Source organism: Prionailurus bengalensis, chromosome D2, assembly GCF_016509475.1.
Source record: "Prionailurus bengalensis isolate Pbe53 chromosome D2, Fcat_Pben_1.1_paternal_pri, whole genome shotgun sequence".
In the NCBI taxonomy this organism is placed as follows: domain Eukaryota; kingdom Metazoa; phylum Chordata; class Mammalia; order Carnivora; family Felidae; genus Prionailurus; species Prionailurus bengalensis.
Genome location: NC_057351.1, coordinates 18,769,334 through 18,789,342, shown reverse-complemented (window position 1 = coordinate 18,789,342; position 20,009 = coordinate 18,769,334). Strand labels below are relative to the sequence as shown.

Here is a 20,009-nt window from a genome sequence, read left to right as displayed (position 1 = left end):
GAAGGAATCCCTGAGGCCTCCTTTAAGTGTGAACATGTGTCCTACACCTGGTTTAGAATGGCTTATTGAGAGGAAGGCCCACGTTAAATCAGGGCCCTCAAACAGCCCTCTAGACTAGAACGCCAGCAAACTATGACCCAAGGGCCTTTTTGTAAATAAAGTTTTATTGAAACACAAACGCCCTCATTTGTTAACTGTTGTCTATGGTTGCTTTTGTGCTACAAAGGCCGAATTGAGTAGTAGCAACAGAGGCCACGTGGCCTGCCAAGTCTAAAGTAGTTACTCTCCGGCCCTTGGTAGAAAAAGTTGGCCGACCCTGGTCTAGACAGTGGAGAGCTGCTGGACCCCATCCTGTTGCCCCGGGGCATGGCCCCTAATAGATACCCCAACGCCCACATCACAAAAGCAGTCCACTGCTTTTGGAGGAGAGGTGCAGAGAGGTTGGGACGTAGGGAGTTTAGGGGAGAAAAAAGTGGGAGAGAGGGAAAGACAATTTAAGATCTTCAGAAACACAGAAGGCATCTCAAAAAAAAAACATAAAAAAAAAAAAAACGTAAAAAAGGGGCGCCTGGGTGGCGCAGTCGGTTAAACGTCCGACTTCAGCCAGGTCACGATCTCGCGGTCCGTGAGTTCGAGCCCCGCGTCGGGCTCTGGGCTGATGGCTCGGAGCCTGGAGCCTGTTTACGATTCTGTGTCTCCCTCTCTCTCTGCCCCACCCCCGTTCATGCTCTGTCTCTCTCTGTCCCAAAAATAAATAAAAAAATAAAAAAATAAAACATAAATTCATAAGAATATATAACTAAATGTACAAAATTACGATCCCCACCCAAAGTTTTAGCTAGTGCCTAAATCTGAGCACATCTGTTACAAGCCAGCAGGCATAATAAAAATCATAATAAGAATAATGAACCACCTTGTATTTCTAGAGTGACTTTGTTCTAGCAAGTTCAAAGCATTTCCTTCTCACCTTTCACCTGCCTTCCTAACATTTATGAGAAGTGCTGTTGGACTCACTGAACAGATGAGAAAATGAATTAAGCTGTAACAAAACTGAATCTGAAGTCTCTTCACTTCAGATGACCAGATAGCTTTTTGTCTAATAAGCCCTTTTGTGAGTGAATGGGGGTGCAATTAATAATTACTCTTAGACAACAGGTGTGAACCAGAACTGTCCTGGGCACCCATTGATTCTCACTTTGAAAACTATATTCCAGGGGCACCTGGGTGGGTTAGTTGGTTTAGTGTCCAGCTCTTGATTCGGGCTCTCGATTTTTGTGAGATCCCACTAGGTGTGAAACCTGCTTGAGATTCTCTCCCTCCCCCCCACCCTTCCCTTGCTCATTCTCTCTCTCTCAAAAACAAACAAAAAAAACCCAAAAGCAAAAAACACAACCCTGATATTCTAGAGAAAAACTGGAATGAGAAAACTTCAATTTATGATTTTTAGCAAATCAAATACCACCAAACTTATTTCTTGGGACTTTGGAATATAGAAGACAGAGAAAAGGAACCTCATAAGCCTCCTAGAATCACAACCTTCTAGAATCCTAGGAAGTGGCTGAACGGCTCAGTTCCAGGCCTGGGACCACAAAGTGATTCATCCATCACCCTGTCATTTGGACTTCCAAAGCAAGAAGCGTTCTGAAGAGAGAAGGAAGTAGAGGCAGGAAAGCATTACCTGTAGCCAAAGGAGCTTTGAAATCCACGAGCAGTCTTGACCTTCATGGCGGCCCAGGCCCAAAGCCAAAAGCTTGTATTCTTAGATGAGTGGGTGAAGTGTTGGCAACTGATTCTTTCAATTCTTCTTGTGTGTTGGTCAAGAGAGAGGAAGGAGAGAGATATGGGGAGGGGTGGGTGTTACCAACCTTTGTTGGCTATTCATCTTTGTCCCTTCATGTCACACAGGAGACATCCCATACACGTTTGATGAGGGAATGAAGATATAATGCCCAAGAATTTTTTCTGTGATGAAAAATCACAGATCCAAGAAGTTTAGAGAACCCCAAACAGGCCCAACACACACACACACACACACACACACACACACACACACAACCACCTGCCACGTCATAATCAAACTACTGAACACTCAAAGATAAAGAGAGAAATTGTCAAGGCAGCCAGGAAAAAAATGACTTATATAAGGTGAGAAATGATAATAATTATAGCTACTGCTTGACCAAAACCATGGAAGCCAAAAGACAATGCAGATATATCTTTACAGTAGTGAAAGGAAAAAACCTGTCAACCTAGAATTCTATTTCAAGCAAAAATGTCTTTCAACAACAAAAGCAAAATAAAGATTTTTCAAACAAGCAAAAGCTGAGATGATGTATTGAGGCATACCAGGTCTGTAAGAAATGTTAAATTTCTTCAGCCAGAAGGAAAATGATGTCAAATGAAATTCACATTCTCAATAAAGGGAGGAGTGGAAAAGAGTAACAGATATGGTAATACGGGCTCAATGTTTTAAAAACATTCTGTTCCTTAATATATAATTTTTTATTATTTAAAGCAGAGTTCACAATCTATAGCCCACAGGTCAAATCGTGCCTGCTGCCTTTTTTTGTAAATAAGATTTACTGAGGGGCACCTGGGAGGCTCAGTCAGTTGAGTGTCCAATTCTTGATTTTGGTTCAGGTCACGATCTCAGTGTTCATGAGTTCAAGCCCCATGTCAGGCTCTCTCTCTCCATCTCTCTCTCTTCCCTCCCCCATGCTCTCTCTCCCAAAATACATAAATAAACTTTTTAAAAAATTGTAAAAAATAGGGGCGCCTGGGTGGCGCAGTCAGTTAAGCGTCCGACTTCAGCCAGGTCACGATCTCGCGGTCCGTGAGTTCGAGCCCTGCGTCGGGCTCTGGGCTGATGGCTCAGAGCCTGGAGCCTGTTTCCAATTCTGTGTCTCCCTCTCTCTCTGCCCCTCCCCCGTTCATGCTCTGTCTCTCTCTGTCCCAAAAATAAATAAACGTTGAAAAAAAAAATTAAAAAAAAAATTTAAAAAATAAATAAATAAATAAAAAATTGTAAAAAATAGAGGCGCCTGAGTGGCTCAGTCAGTTAAGCGTCCAACTTTGGCTCAGGTCATAAATAGGCCTAGATGGATTAAAATAAAAGTAAAAGGCTGGGAAAATCTATGGTGTATAGACAACACTAATTTTAAACGCTCCGGAGTTTCTATTTATAGCAGACAGGATAGACTTCGGGACAAAGAATATTATCAGGGATAAATATGAATGTTAAGGTGTACGGGGGAGGAAGAATTGAGAAAAGGTGGTCAAAAGGTACAAACTTCCAGTTACAAGATAAGTAAGCCCTAGGGATATAATGTACAACATGGTAACTATAGGTAACATTACTGATTGATGTAAAGGAAAGTTGTTAAGAGAGTAGATCCTGAGAGTTCTCATCACAAGGAGACATTTTTGTTATTTCCTTGCTATCGTATCCACATGAGGTAACGGATGCTGACTAAACCTGTCGTGGTAATCATTTCACAGTATATGTACATTAAACAATCATGCTATCCACCTTAAACACATACAGTGATATAGGTCAAATATTTGTCCGTAAAACTGGAAAAAAAGAAGATGTTCTATTATGATACGTGGATCAGTGCTTCAAGAAGCTATAAGAAAGCCAATACAGTGGCCCATAATAATAGAGCTTTCAAAACACAGAAAGCAAAAGCTGATAAAAAGAATAAGTAGGGGCAGCCGGGTGGCCCAGTCAGTTAAGCGTCTGACTTCAGTTCAGGTCATGATCTCACAGCTCACGGGTGTGAGCCCTGCATTGGGCTCTGTGCTGACAGCTCCGAGCCTGGAGCCTGCTTCGGATTCTGTATCTCCCTCTCTCTCTCTCTGCCCCTTCCCTGCTCATGTTCATTCTCTCAAAAATAAACAATCAACTTTTCTTTAATTGTAAAAAAAAAAAAGAAAGAAAAAATTGACAAATGCAGATTTATAGGCGATTCCAACATTTTTCTCTTAGTAATTGCCAGAACAAGTAGACAGGAAAATCAGCAAAGATGTAGAAGATTTCAACAACACTACCAACCAACTTGACCCGATTGATATAGAACACGCCATCTAAAAAGAGAAGAATACACATTCTTTTCAAGCATACGTGGAACATTCACCAAGATAGCATTCTAACCCGTAAAACAAATCTCAGTAAGTTTTAAAGAATTGAATTCATACAAAGTATATTTTTCTGATCACAATAGAATCAAACTAAAAATTGACAGACAAAAAAATGGACTATAGTCGATATTGTCTACAGTGTCGAAAAACAGCATTCTCATACATTGTTGACAAGAGTGGAAATTAGCATAACCCTTCTAGAAGTTAATTTGGCTCCATTAGAAGTGAATTTGGTACCAGGAACTTACAATGTGCATCCATTTAATCCAACTGTTTAGGAATTACGAGGAATTTTAGGAATTATGCTAAGGAAATAATCATGGATGTGGATAAAAGTTAAATGCCAGCAGGTTCAACACAGTATTATTGTTTTTTGTTTGTTTTGTTTTTTTCAAGGTTTATTTATTTTGGGGACAGAGAGAGACAGAGCATGAACGGGGGAGGGGCAGAGAGAGAGGGAGACACAGCATCGGAAACAGGCTCCAGGCTCCGAGCCATCAGCCCAGAGCCCGACGCGGGGCTCGAACTCACAGACGGCGAGATCGTGACCTGGCTGAAGTCGGACGCTTAACCGACTGCGCCACCCAGGCGCCCCCACTGTATTATTGTTAATAGGCAAAAAAAAAAAAAAAAAAAGTGTGCATAGGGGAGGGGCAAGGTATCTTAAATGTCCAAAAATAATAGATTAAATAAAGTTTTATGTAGTCATATAGTAGAGTACTATGTAGTACTTAAAAATATTTTTATAGTGGGGCACCTGGGTGGCTCCATTGGTTAAAGGTCAGACTCTTGATTGTGGCTCAGGTCATGGTCTCACAGTTTGTGGGATCAAGTCCTGCATCGGGCTATGTGCTGTCAGCCTGCTTGGGATTCTCTCTTTCCTTCTCTCTATTCCCCATTCATGTTCTCTCTCTATCTCTCTCTCTCTCTCCCCCAAAATAAATAAACATTAAACTTTTTTTTAATGTTTATTTATTTTTGAGAGAGAGACAGAGCGTGAGCAGGGGAGGGGCAGAGAGAGAGGGAAAGAGAGAATCCCAAGCAGGCTCCAGGCTCCAGACTCCAAGCTGTCAGCACAGAGCCCGACGCGGGGCTCGAACCCACGAAACACGAGATCATGACCTGAGCCGGAGTCGGACGCTTAACCGACTGAACCACCCAGGCGCCCCTAAATAAACATTTTAAAATAAATAAATTAGTAAAATATTTTATAAAAAAATACTAGCATGGGAAAATGTTCACCCTAACATATTAATGTGAAAAAAGTAAATATATTATGAAACAGTATATACAGCATATCCCCAAAGTGTGTGTGTGGGTTCATGTATGTAAAAGGCTAAAGGACATACATCATAATGTTAACCTCAGTTATCTCTGATCACAGAGTAACTGACAACTATAAACTTCTCCTTTGTGCCTCTCTATATAAAATCCAAATTCTTTGGAATTAATACGTATTGCTTTCAGAATCGGGAAAACAAGTTTTATTTAAGAAACACTTTTCTGTTATATATACCCAGTTAGAAATGAAATACAACGTATTTAAAGTCTGCTGCTACATTAGGCAGAGGCGCAGAAGTTTCGTTTCCTTTTTCTTTGAATGAAACAAGTCTGCTAATAATACAAGTCTGTTATGGAACAAAGCCTGCTAATAATAACATCTGGGGTAGGCGTGGGTAGGAAGCTAGAGAGAGAAAAAGAGAAAAGAGCTACTAAGAATCGGAAGAGGTGCAAACAGTGCAAAGGGGGGGGGGGGTTGAAATGCCAGTTTAAGCCACAAAGATGCACACACACACACACACACACACACACACACACACGGGGGAGGGGGAGACAGGAGACAGAGAGAGAAACAGAAAGAACAAAGAGAGAGAGCACTTTGGCCAGCAGGTCTGAGGAAGGCCTTCCTCCTACGTGTTCATGCCTCCCTCCAGCAGAATCGCCTTGCGACATTGTGGGACGAGCCTAGCTCTGCCCAGACACACGCCACACTTAACCGCTACCAGCAGAGTCTCTCCGTTAGGTTAAGAGGCACTTCCTAAAGTGAGAATTCGCCTTGTCCCTTTTAAAAATGGGAAGCCACTTGGACCAGTGAGCTGACAAGCCCCCTACACTTTCATGCGAATTCGTCGCATCAATATATTTCGGTGTGCTGCAGAAGAGACATGGAGTTATAAGAAAAAAACAAAAAGAAAATGGTATCAGGATTCCTGGGCCTGAGAGAATCTACAGGAAGCTTACACTTCCCCTAGAATGAGTTAGCTTATGAGACAGCTGACTTGGAGGCATGCGGATTCGCTGACTTACGAGACAAGGACCAAAGTGGAAAGATGCAGAAACATGGGGGGGGGGGGCGTGGAGGGACTCGGACAGAGGGCTGTGGTAGTGAAAATATTTCCGGGAAATCTTTGAGACTCCTCCCTTCACAAGACGGAGGGTTGACTCCTGGCTCTTGGGTGGGGGCAGGATGCGGTTACTTGCTTCCGAGGAATAGGATCAGGCAAAAACGGCAGGGGATTTCAGGGAGCAGGTTGCAAAAGGCACAGTGACGTCCTTCCTCCCCTCCCCTCTTGCTCTCTCTCTCCCTCTTCCTCTGTGCCCTGCCCCACTCACTCTCTGTCTCTGGTCACTTGCTCTGACGACAGCCAGCTATCATGCCATAAGGACACTCGAGCAGTCCTCAGAGAGGCCCACATAGCAAGCCAACCTCATGTCAGTGAGACTTTTTGGAAGCGGTCTCCCACCCCGGTCAAGCCTTCGGATGACTGTAGCCCTTGTCGACAAACGGACACACCACAGGCCACGCCTAGGTTCCTAAGCCTTGGAAACTATGTGATTGCTTATTTGTTGTTTCAAACAGCTACCGTCCGGGATGTATTTTTGCACAGCTAGATAACGAATACAAGAGAAAGAAGGGAGAAAACACGAAGACTGGGTAGGCACTGGACTGTATGCTTTTAGCTTGATTTCAGGTTCACTTCCTCCCCCCACCCCCCAACATCTTTTGCCCGTGTTTGAGGAAAAGGCCGAAGGGGAAAAGAAAGACGGCGAACTGGGGCACCTGGGTGGCTCAGTCAGTTAAGCGTCTGACTTCTTCGGCTCAGGTCATGATCTCATGGGTCGTGGGTCCGAGCCTGGTATTGGGATCTCAGCTGTCAGCATAGAGCCTGCTTTGGATCCTCTGTCTCCCTCACTTGTGCTCGCTCTCTTTCTTTCTATGAAAAATAAATAAACTTTTTTTTTTTTTTTAAATACAGTGTGGGGCGCCTGGGTGGCTCAGTCAGTAGGGCGTCCGACTTCGGCTCAGGTCATGATCTCTCAGTCTGTGAGTTCAAGCCCCGCGTTGGGCTCTGTGCTAACGGCTCGGAGCCCGGAGCCTGCTTCGGATTCTGTGTCTCCCTCTCTCTCTGCCCCTCCCCTGCTCATGGTCTGTCTCTCTCTGTCTCAAAAATAAAAAACAGTGAGCTGTCACAGGGAGGCACGGGGAGGCGTGAGGAATGCACTCCTTGCTTCAAAAAGGTCTCCATAGCAGTAGAAAGGCAAGCATGCTTTATTTTCTAGGTCAGGAGTCAAATGCGGTGTCTCTTTGGAGACAGAGACACTCCCAGGACACTGGGGAGAGAAAACTCGCAGAAGAACCCAGCATCCAGCCTGCTGGTGACCACTCTTCCAACCACAGCACGTTGAGGCACCCACAGCCCCACCCATTCATCTCCTGGATCTCAGACACTCTCCCGACCCACCCCTGCTCAGGCCTACAGACCCCATCGTGTGTATTTCAGTTCAAGATGCTACCGAGGAGTAACGAGGAAGATGAACATGAACGCCAGCAGGGAATCCAGCCAGCACATGACTGCCCACCCCAGCACAGTACATCAAGACTGGTCCTTCTGCCTGTCAGTCCCAGATCGAGTGTCTGTAAGTCCTGGAAGTAATCATCTGCAACAGACATGCAAGGACTTGTGCTATTACCCCTTATGCTACAACAAAGCTTCCCTAAAGACCAGCTCCCTTGTTCTAACAGCCCTGTCGCTTTCACAAACGACTACAGTCTGCATCCCTCTGCTCTTTTCCTTCAAGCTTCAGAAACTAAATTAGGACCCGGCTTCAATAGCTAGTGCGTTTAGGTAATCAAAATGATCTGGTAAGCCCATTGATTTCTGACCGTTCAGATTTTACGAACAGAAAGTCCAGAGACATTGTGCTCTAGGAGTTCAGGGTAAGAGCCTGGAAATTGGTGAGTACGTGGGGCTCCCTAACCTCCATTTGTGAAGAGGGCAGAAACCGAACCCCGGGGGTTTGGGGACAATGCTGTCCTCCTGTCCAGGCGGTGGGGCTTCCTTCCTTCTCCACGGTGGAAATCAGTCCTGCCTGATCAACCACTCAGGCAAGTCTAGAAGCAAGATCCAGGAAATGGGAGTGGAAACTAAATCTACACCAAAGAGCATTGTTAAAGTTTTAGTATATCCATTCCAAAGACAGGAAAAAATGTAGTGATTACCTATGCTGTGCCCGGCATTGCTGGGTGTTGGGGCTGCCGAAAAAGCACCTGGGGTTTCTGCCCTTAAGGAACTGGCTGTCAGCTCATGATAAACCATACAGGAATACAAAAAGCACTGAAAAGAGTGGCTGCAACCACCCGCTTTGTAGAGCAGATGCGTTTGAAGGATGAGTAGGAGTTCGCCGGGAGTCAAAAAGGGGCTTTGGAGGATGAGTAGGAGTTCGCCGGGAGTCAAAAAGGGGCTTTGAAGGATGAGTAGGAGTTCGCCCGGAATCAAAAGGGGAACAAAACCATGGAGAGGCCAACAGGTGTAGCATGTTTAGGGGATTTTGGAGCAGAGTGACCAGAATATGAGATATGACGAGGTTGGAAAGGAAAGGGTCAGAGTTTGAAAGCTTTTATGTACCATACTAAGTTTATGTTTTACCCTTTTTGACAGCCTGGCATTTAGTCTGCTCATAAAATAAAGATCTTAACTAAAGCCTTGGTTCTAAGCTTTATCAGACCTCTTAAGAATGAAAAGTGGCTTTCTTATTTCTTTCCCTTCCTTTCTCTTATTTTTAACCTTTAGTGAATACTTTACCCACCATGATTTCTTGTTCTCTCTTACCCTGACGTGCAGCTGCCTAACAATAGAATAATTCATTTCTTTATTTCTCAGTATTGACCTTTGGAAGGTTTTTAGGTTTTTTTAAAAATCTGAATACTTTCGGCTATTGTTATTCAGGGAAAGCCGGAGGGCACTCCAAGCACAGCGGAGAGGTCAGCTTCCGGAAGACAAAGGGGGCTTGTTAGATCTAATCATGGGCTCCCCACCAAGAGCACTGGGAGCAAGAGAAAAAATGCAGAGGCAGAAACTGAACTGAATTCTATGTGCACAGGAGGAGTGAGTTCTAGGGCACGGTATCCATGAACTATCTCCCACAATAAATAATGCAATGCTTCAGAATCTCCTTCCCCCTCTTCCTATTTGTTCCAGGTGGCTTCAAATAGGAGCAATATCCTAAAGCCTCCAAATGTCATCTCCCCGACCCTAGCTCCCTTGACGCATACATCCACCTGCCTGCTCAACAGCCCCACGCACACTTTACAGACCTTCCTCCCTCAGGTGGCAGATTGTATTTTCTGAAGAGAGAACCACAATATCTCCCAGCCCATACGCTCTTCTACTATGTGATGTTGACCCCTCCCCTTGAAACTAGACTGGTCTTTGTGACTCCCTCAAGCAATAGAGAACAGGAGAAATGGGCTCTGAGACTCCCCAGGCTAGGGCATAAAAAACGTCATGCACTTTCACCTTGTTTTTGGAAGGCTCACCCTTGGATCTCAGCCACCAGGCTGTGAGGAGACCACCAGCCACACGGAGAAGTGAGGTGCGGGAGTTCTGGCTGACGGTCCCAGCCGAGAGCCCAGCCCGGCCACACGGGATGGACGAACCCCAGAGCGTTCCAGCCAGCATCTGGGTGCCCCAACTCACACCACCTGCACCTACTAAGTCCCCACCGAGCTCTGTCCAAACTACAGGTTTGTGAGAACTAATGATGACCGATGTTTGAAGCCACTAAGCTTGGGATGGTTTGTCACTCGGCAATAGACACAGTTACTGGGCCTACTCCTCCCGCCATCTTTCCTCTCTCAGATAGTAGAGCCCCTATCTACCCCACCGCTCAGGTCAAAAAAACCCAGATTCATTTCTCTCTCACATCCCACATCTCATCTATCAGTAAATCCAGTCGATTCTGCCTTCAAAAGATATCCAGAAGCCATCCACTTCCATCGTCTTCCATCCAAGCCTCCATCATCTCTCAGGGTTGTTGCAATGGCTCCCCAACCTCTCCCCCTGCCTCCAGGCCTTGCCCCGCTGTGGCCTAGTCTCCCCATAGCCATTAGCGGTCTCAGAGCCTCTTGGGGCTAATTCACTCAGAAGAGAGCCAGTCTCTTCTCAGTGGCCTACAAGAGCCCATACGCTGCCCTCCACCCTTTGCTGAATCACGAATGCATGGTCCTCACCGCCCCAGCCTCCTGCTGCTGTCCCCCAATGTCCAGCACACTCCCACCGCAAGGTCTTTGCCTTTGCTCGTATCTCCTTATGGAAGGTTCCTGCCACATATCCAAAGGCTTGCTCCTTTCCTCTCCCTTCAGATCTCTGCTCAGAATGTCTCCTTATCAAAACCAGCCATGATCACTCTCCCCCAAAATGGGGACCGCCACCTCCCTGGCCCCTCCCCAGCACTCTGGACTCTGGGCCACCACCTGTGCTTCCATGGCATCCATCACTCCTGACATAGCACATATCAATTTGTTCACGTTCCGTCTCCTCCCACGAGCAAGTCTGCTTCACGAGGCCAGGGACTTTGCTTCGTTTACTGCTGCATTCCCAGGAACCACGCCAGAACCTGGCATTAATGGGCATGCTGTGAAAACTTACTACTCAGACTTACTAATTTACTAATATTTACTAATCGGAATGCTATGAATATTTACTAATCGTGCTATGAATATTTACTGATGGAGGAATGAATCAATGAATGAGTGAATGCATGATTTTGAAACTAGCCCCAACGGACACTGTTGACACAGAGGTGAGTGAATTAGAAGAGCCTACCTTTGTGTCTGCTAATTTGCTCCCCTGGCTTAGATTTAAAAAAAAAAAACAAAAAAAAAACAGCACAACAGAATCTGACTTCTTTAAAAGAAAACCCACCAACAAGCTGACAGGGGAAATACCAACGGGTTGTCTTCACTGCTGGACATACTCAGCTATTGAGTAAAACATTTAGAAAGTACCCTGCATCATCCACCTCTGGGCTTCCTGACATTCTTTGAAGACATTAGAGCTAAATAATAATAGTAATAATAATAATAATAAGCACCCGAGTCAACTATTTCACTGAACTGAACATTTATAAATATAACCTTGATAGAAGATGCCTTCAAGGTAAAACGGTGCATACCAAAGTCGCCTGGACTTTCTGCTGCTCTAGAAACCATTTCCTACGTTAGGTGCAGACTATGTGTGACTTTATCTGTATTAAGAAAGAGAAGTCACAAATTACAATGAGACCTTACCTTATTGCGGTCCTTATCACTTTGACACCTGGAAAAATGTTTAATTTTATTTTTTAACGTTTATTTATTTTCGAGACAGAGAGAGACAGAGCATGAACAGGGGAGGGGCAGAGGGAGAGGGAGACACAGAATCGGAAACAGGCTCCAGGCTCTGAGCCATCAGCCCAGAGCCCGACGCGGGGCTCGAACTCACAGACCGCGAGATCGTGACCTGAGCCGAAGTCGGACGCTCAACCGACCGAGCCACCCAGGCGCCCCTAGAAAAATTTTTAAATCACATAAGCGATTCATACACCTTACACAAAAATTGGAAAACATAAATAAACAGCGAAAAGAAAAACAGTTCAAAATCCCACTCCCCCGGGAAATCACAATTATTACCATGTTGATGCACCTGTTTTTACCATATACATATTTGTACACACATATTTACATTTTTCTTATTAAAACGGAACCATATCGAAACAACTGCTTGTTTCCTTAACATGCAGGCAGGTTTCCCAGATGAGTGGGGCCTTCACAAGTTCTCCAAGGGGGGTTTCACTTTTCCCATATGAAGCATAGTATGTTTCGGGAAAACAAGCCAGTACATAGGCTCAGGGCATCTGGATCCTGGTCGCCAGTCGGCAGAGTCTTAGATGATGGGACATCTGGTAAAGACACTGTAATTTTCGGAACCTCAGTAACAGGGAGTAACAGGGAGTTACATAATATTATTTGTGTTTTACAAAGATCTCTGTGGACCATGACCTTAGAACCTCTTGAAATTCGATCTAGGATAGTAGTCTGTGTCCTTGTATGTGTGCTTTACTGGAGGAGGGTCCCCTAGTCCTCTTTAGAGCTCAGGGGGCCTGAGGCACAAAAAAGGGTCAAGGACCACTGCTGAAGGCAAGAACGTGGTGAGCGGAGCAGGCGGGGGCGGGGGTTGGAGGAATGAGGAGATGGAATATCATGAAAATACTCGAGGTGACCCATGGAGAGGACCACATGGTAAGTTAGGACTGAGGCCTCCTGCCAACAGCCAGATGAGAGCGCCATCTTGGAAGTGGGTCCCCTCCACCCCCGGTCCCAGCCAGCTTCTTGAGTGCATCCTCATAAAAAACCCCAAACCAGAAGCACCCAGTTAAATTGCTCCAGATTCTTGACCCACAGACACTGTGTGAAATAAGAAACGTCCATTGTTTGAAGACGGTACACTTTGGGGTAATTTGTTACAGACTAACCATTTCTGATCCGTCTAATGCATTCCAGCTCCATTCCTGGGCATCACTGCCTTTGGCTCATTTGAGAATCAAGTTTTCACGATATTCTCCTTCCTGATATTCTCTTTAAAAAAAAAATATATATATATATATATATTTTTTTTTTTTAATATCAGATTGGCTTGCATACAACACACGGTGCTCACTCCAACAAGTGCCCTTCTCAATGCCCATCGCCCATTTTCCCCTCTCTCCCCACCCACCCTCAGTTTGTTCTCTGTATTTAAGAGTCATCCTTGATATTCTACATGTGGACCCAGGAAAACGAACTGCAGGGCCTAGATCTCAGCCACCGCACTATACTACCTCTTGCTACATAATAACATCACATTTTCACAGTGCTCTATCGTGAACAAAATGTGCTTACATACGTGATCACCCTTCACCCTCACAGGAACCTTGGGGTAGGGGAACTCTTACTTTTGCATGTTTCCATTGGCGATTGATAAAATGGAGGCTCAGAGACACTGAGGTGATTTGTCCACGGTCACACAAGTTGTTAAGTGGTAGCTGGGGTCCTGACTCAGAATCCCAGACTCTCTCTGCATTAGCTCGCTGAGGCCGTCATAACAGCGAAGCACAAATAAATGTCAAACGGGCAGACACTTACTCTCTCACAGCTCTAGAGGCAAAATCAAAGTGTCCACCCAGTTGGTTCCTTCCAGAAGCTCTGAGGGAGATCTGTTCCTTGTCCCTGCCCGAGCTTCTGGTGAGGCTGACAATCTTGCGTGTTCCTTGGCTCAGAGCTGCGTCACTTCAGTCTCTGCCTCCCTTCTCACGTAGCCTTCTCCTCCCCTGTGTCCCTCTCCTCTTATAGAAGGACAGCAGCCATATTGGATTTAAGAGCCCACTCTCCTGGCCTGATCTTAACTTACTTCTTAATTATATGCGCAAAGACCCTATTTTCAAATCAGCTCACGTCCACAGGTATCAGGGGTTAGGACTTCAACATATCTTTTTCTGGGGAGGTCACAAATTAGCCCACAGCACTTTCACGAATTACATTCTTGCCTAATAGACAATCCACGGAGAACCATCAGACCGGGCCTAAAGCAGAAGTAATCCTTGCTGCTGCGGTCTTGCGTTGCCAGAGCCAAGGTTCCTGGAGAGTACATCGAAGTACCCACAAGGGGGCACCACTTGACCAAGAAAGTAACAAAAATACCTGCGCTCTTATTAAATCCCTCGCTGAATTTGTTCCTCAACTTTTTTTTGTTTCCTAAGTTTATTTATTTTGAGAGTGTGTGCATGAGCGGGGAAAGGGCAGAGAGGTGGAGGCGGGGAGGAAATCCCAAGCAGGACCTGCCATCAACACGGAGCCCGCCACCAGACCATGACGCGAGCCGAAATCAAGAGTTGGACGCCCAACCGACTGAGCCACCCAGGCGCCCCATCTTAATTCTGTTCCTTAGATCAGGATCTTCAAATAGGCCAGCCCAGGGGCGCCTGGGTGGCGCAGTCGGTTAAGCGTCCGACTTCAGCCAGGTCACGATCTCACGGTCCGTGAGTTCGAGCCCCGCGTCGGGCTCTGGGCTGATGGCTCAGAGCCCGGAGCCTGTTTCTGATTCTGTGTCTCCCTCTCTCTCTGCCCCTCCCCCGTTCATGCTCTGTCTCTCTCTGTCCCAAAAATAAATTAAAAAAAAAAAAAAACGTTGAAAAAAAAAATTCAAATAGGCCAGCCCAGAGAGATTCAAAGATTTCCTGATTTCCCAACGATGATTTCCAAGTAGCTTCAAAACTCACTGTTCCCGTCGTGTAGCAGTGGACCTGCCCTGTGCTGGTAGATTTTTCAGGAAGAGAGAAGTAGCTCCTCAGGGTCCTTACCACGGGGCGGGTTCCAGAAAAGCTCAATTAGAGGGGCAAGAATCTCCCACTGAATCCAAGATTCAAGTGAAATCACTCGTGAAAAAATAAGTTGAAGAGTATGATGGCCACCCTTCCAGGGACGGACCAACCTTGCCTCTCTGAGCTAATTTTCAATTAGCAATAATCGCGCCTCGGATAAACCTCATTGGCTACGATACTGCCACTGCGCAAAGCTTGAGCTAATTTTCAATGCTAAGCAAATCTGTCCACGAAAAGTCTGCATGAGGCCACCACTTCCTTGTGGACCCCATCACTCCACCCCTTCTTCCATTCAGACGCATGCTCCAGCCACCTTGTTCCCACAGAGCCCCTCAAGTTCCGAAACCACTTCTCCTGCAAACAAAATTTCCATTCCTTTAAGCTCGGTAGTGAGGAAAGACGCCTCTTGACTCAAACACAGTGTGAAGCCTTCTAGGCTCAGCAAACAAAGGAGGCTGGAAGGAAAACCCATAGAAAGAGCCTCGGTAAAAACGATCTCTGATTCCTACCCCTAAGTGATTCACCTGTTCCTTGGTACTCTGGCACTTAGCCTCCACACAGCCTTAACATGGACTGGTCTGAAATGGTTTAAAGGCTCCATATATTTTCCACAGTCAGCTCTGCTGTTTACAGGTGGTAACAGCATTCATTTGTTCATTCATTCATTCATTCATTCGTTCATTCAATTCCACAAATACTTTGAGGCACCTAAAATGTGCCTGGCACTAGAGCAGGTGCTAGAGGGGGGGAAAGAGTGAGAACAATGAAGGTCAAGTCTCTGCACTCAGAGAGTTTACATTCTAGTGTCAGAGGCAAACTCCTTGCCCGGTGAATCCGGAACTCTTGCTAAATTATGGGGGCAAGCAGAGGAAAAGAAAGAAAGAAACCAGATTGAGCTCTTAAGGAGATTCACCATCTCAACAGAGGATCGAGGGTAAGTCTTTGAGTCAAGATCCTCCTTAGGAAGGATCAGTCGGTAAAGTGTCCAACTCTTGATCTTGGCTCAGGTCACGATCTCGCGGTCCGTGAGTTCGAGCCCCGTGTCGGGCTCTATGCTGCCAGCTCAGAGCCTGGAGCCTGCTTCAGATTCTGTGTCTCCCTCTCTCTCTCTGCCCTTCCCCCCACTCATGCTCTGTCTCTGTCTCTCTCTCTCAGGAAGGAATAAACATTTTTTTTTAATTTTTTTAAAAAAAGAAGCAGCACACTTCACCCAGCTGTTGGATGGAAATGGTATTGACTGCTGTTTGGGCTCAGAGAGCAGCAAACACAAAGGAGATTAAAAGAGGGAGAAGGACAGTCTGTCAAGATGTCTGCAGTCAGGGGAAACAGTGGTTAGTCTCCGCAACGGGAAATCCCTACCCAATCTCATACGACATATTTTCTCATGTGACAGCCAGTAATCCTCTATCAAAGCTTCCTACGTCAGCCCAGAAGGCATTGCAAAGGGACGTGGAAGAAGTTTGCGGGTGATATAAAGGTTCTATATCAAGGGGCGCCTGGGTGGCTCAGTCGGTTAAGCAGCCGACTTCGGCTCAGGTCACGATCTCGCGGTCCGTGAGTTCGAGCCCCGCGTCGGGCTCTGGGCTGATGGCTCAGAGCCTGGAGCCTGCTTCCGATTCTGTGTCTCTCTCTCTCTCTGCCCCTCCTCCGCTCATGCTCTGTCTCTCTCTGTCTCAAAAATAAATAAAAAACGTTAAAAAAATTAAAAAAAATAAAGGTTCTATATCAAGATTGTTTTGTCTTTTGTCACACAGCTACGTATAATTTGTCAAAACTTACAGAATTGTATAGTTAAAATTGTTGAATTTTATTGTATGTAAATTACACCTCAATAAAGCTGATTAAAGTAAACAAATCAGCTCATAACATAAAATTCTGGCTAAACGTATTTGGTAATCAGGAGGAAAATCCAAAAACAAAACCAAAAACCACTCATTTTGCAATCTTTTTTTGAAAAAAAGATTTTTAACATTTATTTCTTTTTGAGAGACAGAGTGAAACAGAGCATGGGTGGGGGAGGAGGGGGGGGTGGGGGGGGACACAGAATCTGAAGCAGGCTCCAGGCTCTGAGCTGTCAGCATAGAGCCCAACGTGGGGCTTGAACTCACGGTTCACGAGATCATGACCTGAGCCGAAGTCGGATGCTTAACTGACTGGGCCGCTCAGACGCCCCTACAATCTTTTTAACAAGAAACCAGACTGGAAATAGGCCAGTTGATTCAAAATGTGTAGCCCCGCATCGGGCCCCTGTGCTGACAGCTCAGAGTCCGGAGCCTGTTTCAGATTCTGTGTCTTCCTCTCTCTGACCCTCCCCCGTTCATGCTCTCTCTCTCTGTCTCAAAAATAAATTAAAAAAAAATTAAAAAAAAAAAAAGAGGGGTGCCTGGGTGGCTCAAGTCGGTTGAGCGTCCGACTTTGGCTCAGGTCATGATCTCACATTCCGTGAGTTCGAGTCCTGCTTCGGGCTCTGTGCTGGCAGCTCAGAGCCTGGAGCCTGCTTCCTATTCTGTGTCTCCCTCTCTCCGCCCCTCCCCTGCTCATGCGCTCTCTCTCTCTCTCTCTCTCTCTCTCTCTCTCTGTGTTAAAAACAAATAAACATTTAAAAAAGTTTTAAAACATGATTAAAAGAAAAGAAGAACCAGAAAACCCTCTTTACTGAATGCAGAACAAAAATCAAAAGGACTCAGGAAAAAAAATCTCTGAGTACCAATGTTGTTAAATGCAGAAATAAGCAGAGAAGCATTCCCATTAGAACTAAGAAGATTTGCTGGTAACTTTCCAATTAAAAGGTGAAGGTGAGGGACTATTACATCACCGAACTAAGCACTGTGCCCACAGCTCTAGCCTCTACCCTTCATACTGTTACACGGAACATTTGCAGTATATTCTTGTTGGGTAAACACAAGTCTGTTTGCCTTTAGAAACAGGTTCAGAGACTTGAGTGGAGTACTGGAGAATTGGAGGTGACCTTCAGGGTTCATGTTCTAGCTTAGAGCTAGCTTGAGCTTATGCTTAATTTATAGAGGTGCTCAGGGAATTTTTTTCTCCAGGAAACACGTTCCCACTCCTGTCTCCGTCTTTATTTAGCATCATAGTGCAGTAAAAAAAAAAAAAAAAAAAAAAAAAACCCTGGCCTGGAGCCATCCTCGACTATACAAGGAGGGTGAGGAAAACCACCTTGTCAGGAGACGGTCAGGGAAGTTACATAAAGCATCCAGTACAGGGCAAGACCCCAAGGGCACTATTTTCCATAGGTTCCCTTCCATTGAACAGTTTGATGCCTTGCGAAGTCACGCTTGTTTGGGATGTTTTTATACTGCATTTTCTTCCCTGTTACACACTGTCGATGAAAAGGAGAGGTGTCTACTTTAGTGTGGGTTTAGAAAAAAATCCAAACAAACACACTAGCCCTGAGAATTGGGGCAAACTATATAATGCACCCGGACCTTTGTTTCCTCATCTACAAAATAGGATAACATCTCATGAGTCTGTAGGAAGAAGCAGGTTTTGCCATAATACATGTGAAGCCGGAGAATCTCAAGCAGGCTCCGTGCTGTCAGCACAGAATCCGACGTGGGGCTTGAACTCACGAAACTGTGAGATGGTGACCGGAGCTGAAATCAAGAGTTGGGTGCTTAACCAGCTGAGATACCCAGGTGCCCCGCCAAATGCTATTTTAGGCACGAGGACAGACCTGAGAATAAGAGAGATACAACCCCTTCTCTTACAGACCGTGCCATCTAGAGGTAGAGTAGACAACATACTAATAAATGATATATGTGTTAGGTGGTGGTAAATGCTATGAGGGGGCACCCGAAGTAAGGAGTGTATGAAATGGTGCGTGGGGGGGGGGGCAGGGGAAGACGGATCACTGTTTTATATCTGAAAGGGAAGGCCTCACTGATGAAGTGCCATAAAAGCAGAAAACATAAAGGCCACGAGGGCACAAGCCATGTAGAGATCTGGGACAAGAGCATTCCGGGCAAAGGAAAGGGCACATGCAAAGGCCCTGAGGCCAAAATCTTCTTGGTGGGTTCAAAACACAAGAAGGCCTATGTGATCAGAGATGAGAGAGTAAGTGTGAGAGTGGAAGGGGAGAAGGTGGGAGACCGTAGACGATCTTTCAAGCCAGGGTAGGCAAGATGAAGGGCTTTGAGCAGAGTGGCAGGATGGAACTTATATTTCCCTTCCCTCCTTCTCCACCCACCCACCTGCCCCCAACCCTGGCTGCCTTTAAAGCGGTATTGTTCTTCTTGCTTTTGTTTTTGTTTACTTACAGTCACTAGGATCGCTCTGGCAGCTGTGTAGAGAACCGACTGCCAGGAGACAAGGACAGAAGCAGGAAGGCCAGTTAGGAGCATAATGCAGAGAGAGGTGACGCAGGCTTGGACCAAGAGGGAACGACCCAGGGGTAAAGTGGCCGGGTTCTGGATGTCTTGAAGGCAGAAAACTTGCTAATGGACCAAGCGGAGGCATGAGTGACAGTGAGGAGTCGAGGAGGAAATCAAGATTTTGTCCGGCACAAACTGCCACTTAACTGAGATAGGAAAGATTGCACAAGTTCGGTTGGGGAATTTGGATGTTTGCTTTTTATTCTTTTAGCGTGAAGAAGCCTAACAAACGTTCAAGTGAAGGTAGCAAATGAACAACTGTATGTAGGAGCCCAGGCAAGAGAGAACTTCAGGAAGCATCAACTTTAGATGGTATTTAAGGCCTTTGCGGCTGGATGAGATCCACTAATGAGTAAGTGAATTGGACACGGGAGGAGAAGGTAGCACTCCCTGAGCTCGGGAGACGGTGCTGGGAGGCCACGGAAGCTGAGAGGTAGCTAGGGTCGTCAGGGCCCAGTAAGGGAAGGAGGGAGCTGTGCAGAGGCACAGCACCAGAGATTTGAAAGGGTTCCCTTCCAGCCCTCACCTACTGATGGGTGCAGGCACCTGGGGGAAGTACCCAGGGCCAGGTAGAATCACCTCTAGGGGCGCCTGGGTGGCTCAGTTGGGTAAGTGTCTGACTCTTGATTTCAGCTCAGGTCATGATCTAGTGGTTTGTGAGGTGGGGCTCTGGGCTGACAGTTCTCTGCCCCTCCTGCACTTGCTCGCTCTTTCTTTCTTTCTTTCTTTCTTTCTTTCTTTCTTTCTTTCTTTCTCTCTGCCTCTCTCAAAATAAATAAAGATTTAAAAAAAAGGATCCCC

At 45.8% G+C, this 20,009-nt stretch overlaps 1 pseudogene; it reads right to left on the bottom strand.

Moving 5' to 3' along the window:
* Nucleotides 1–14,861: 14,861 nt before the first annotated feature.
* Nucleotides 14,862–15,013, bottom strand: LOC122493657 (annotated as a pseudogene).
* Between the last annotated feature and the right edge of the window lie 4,996 nt (nt 15,014–20,009).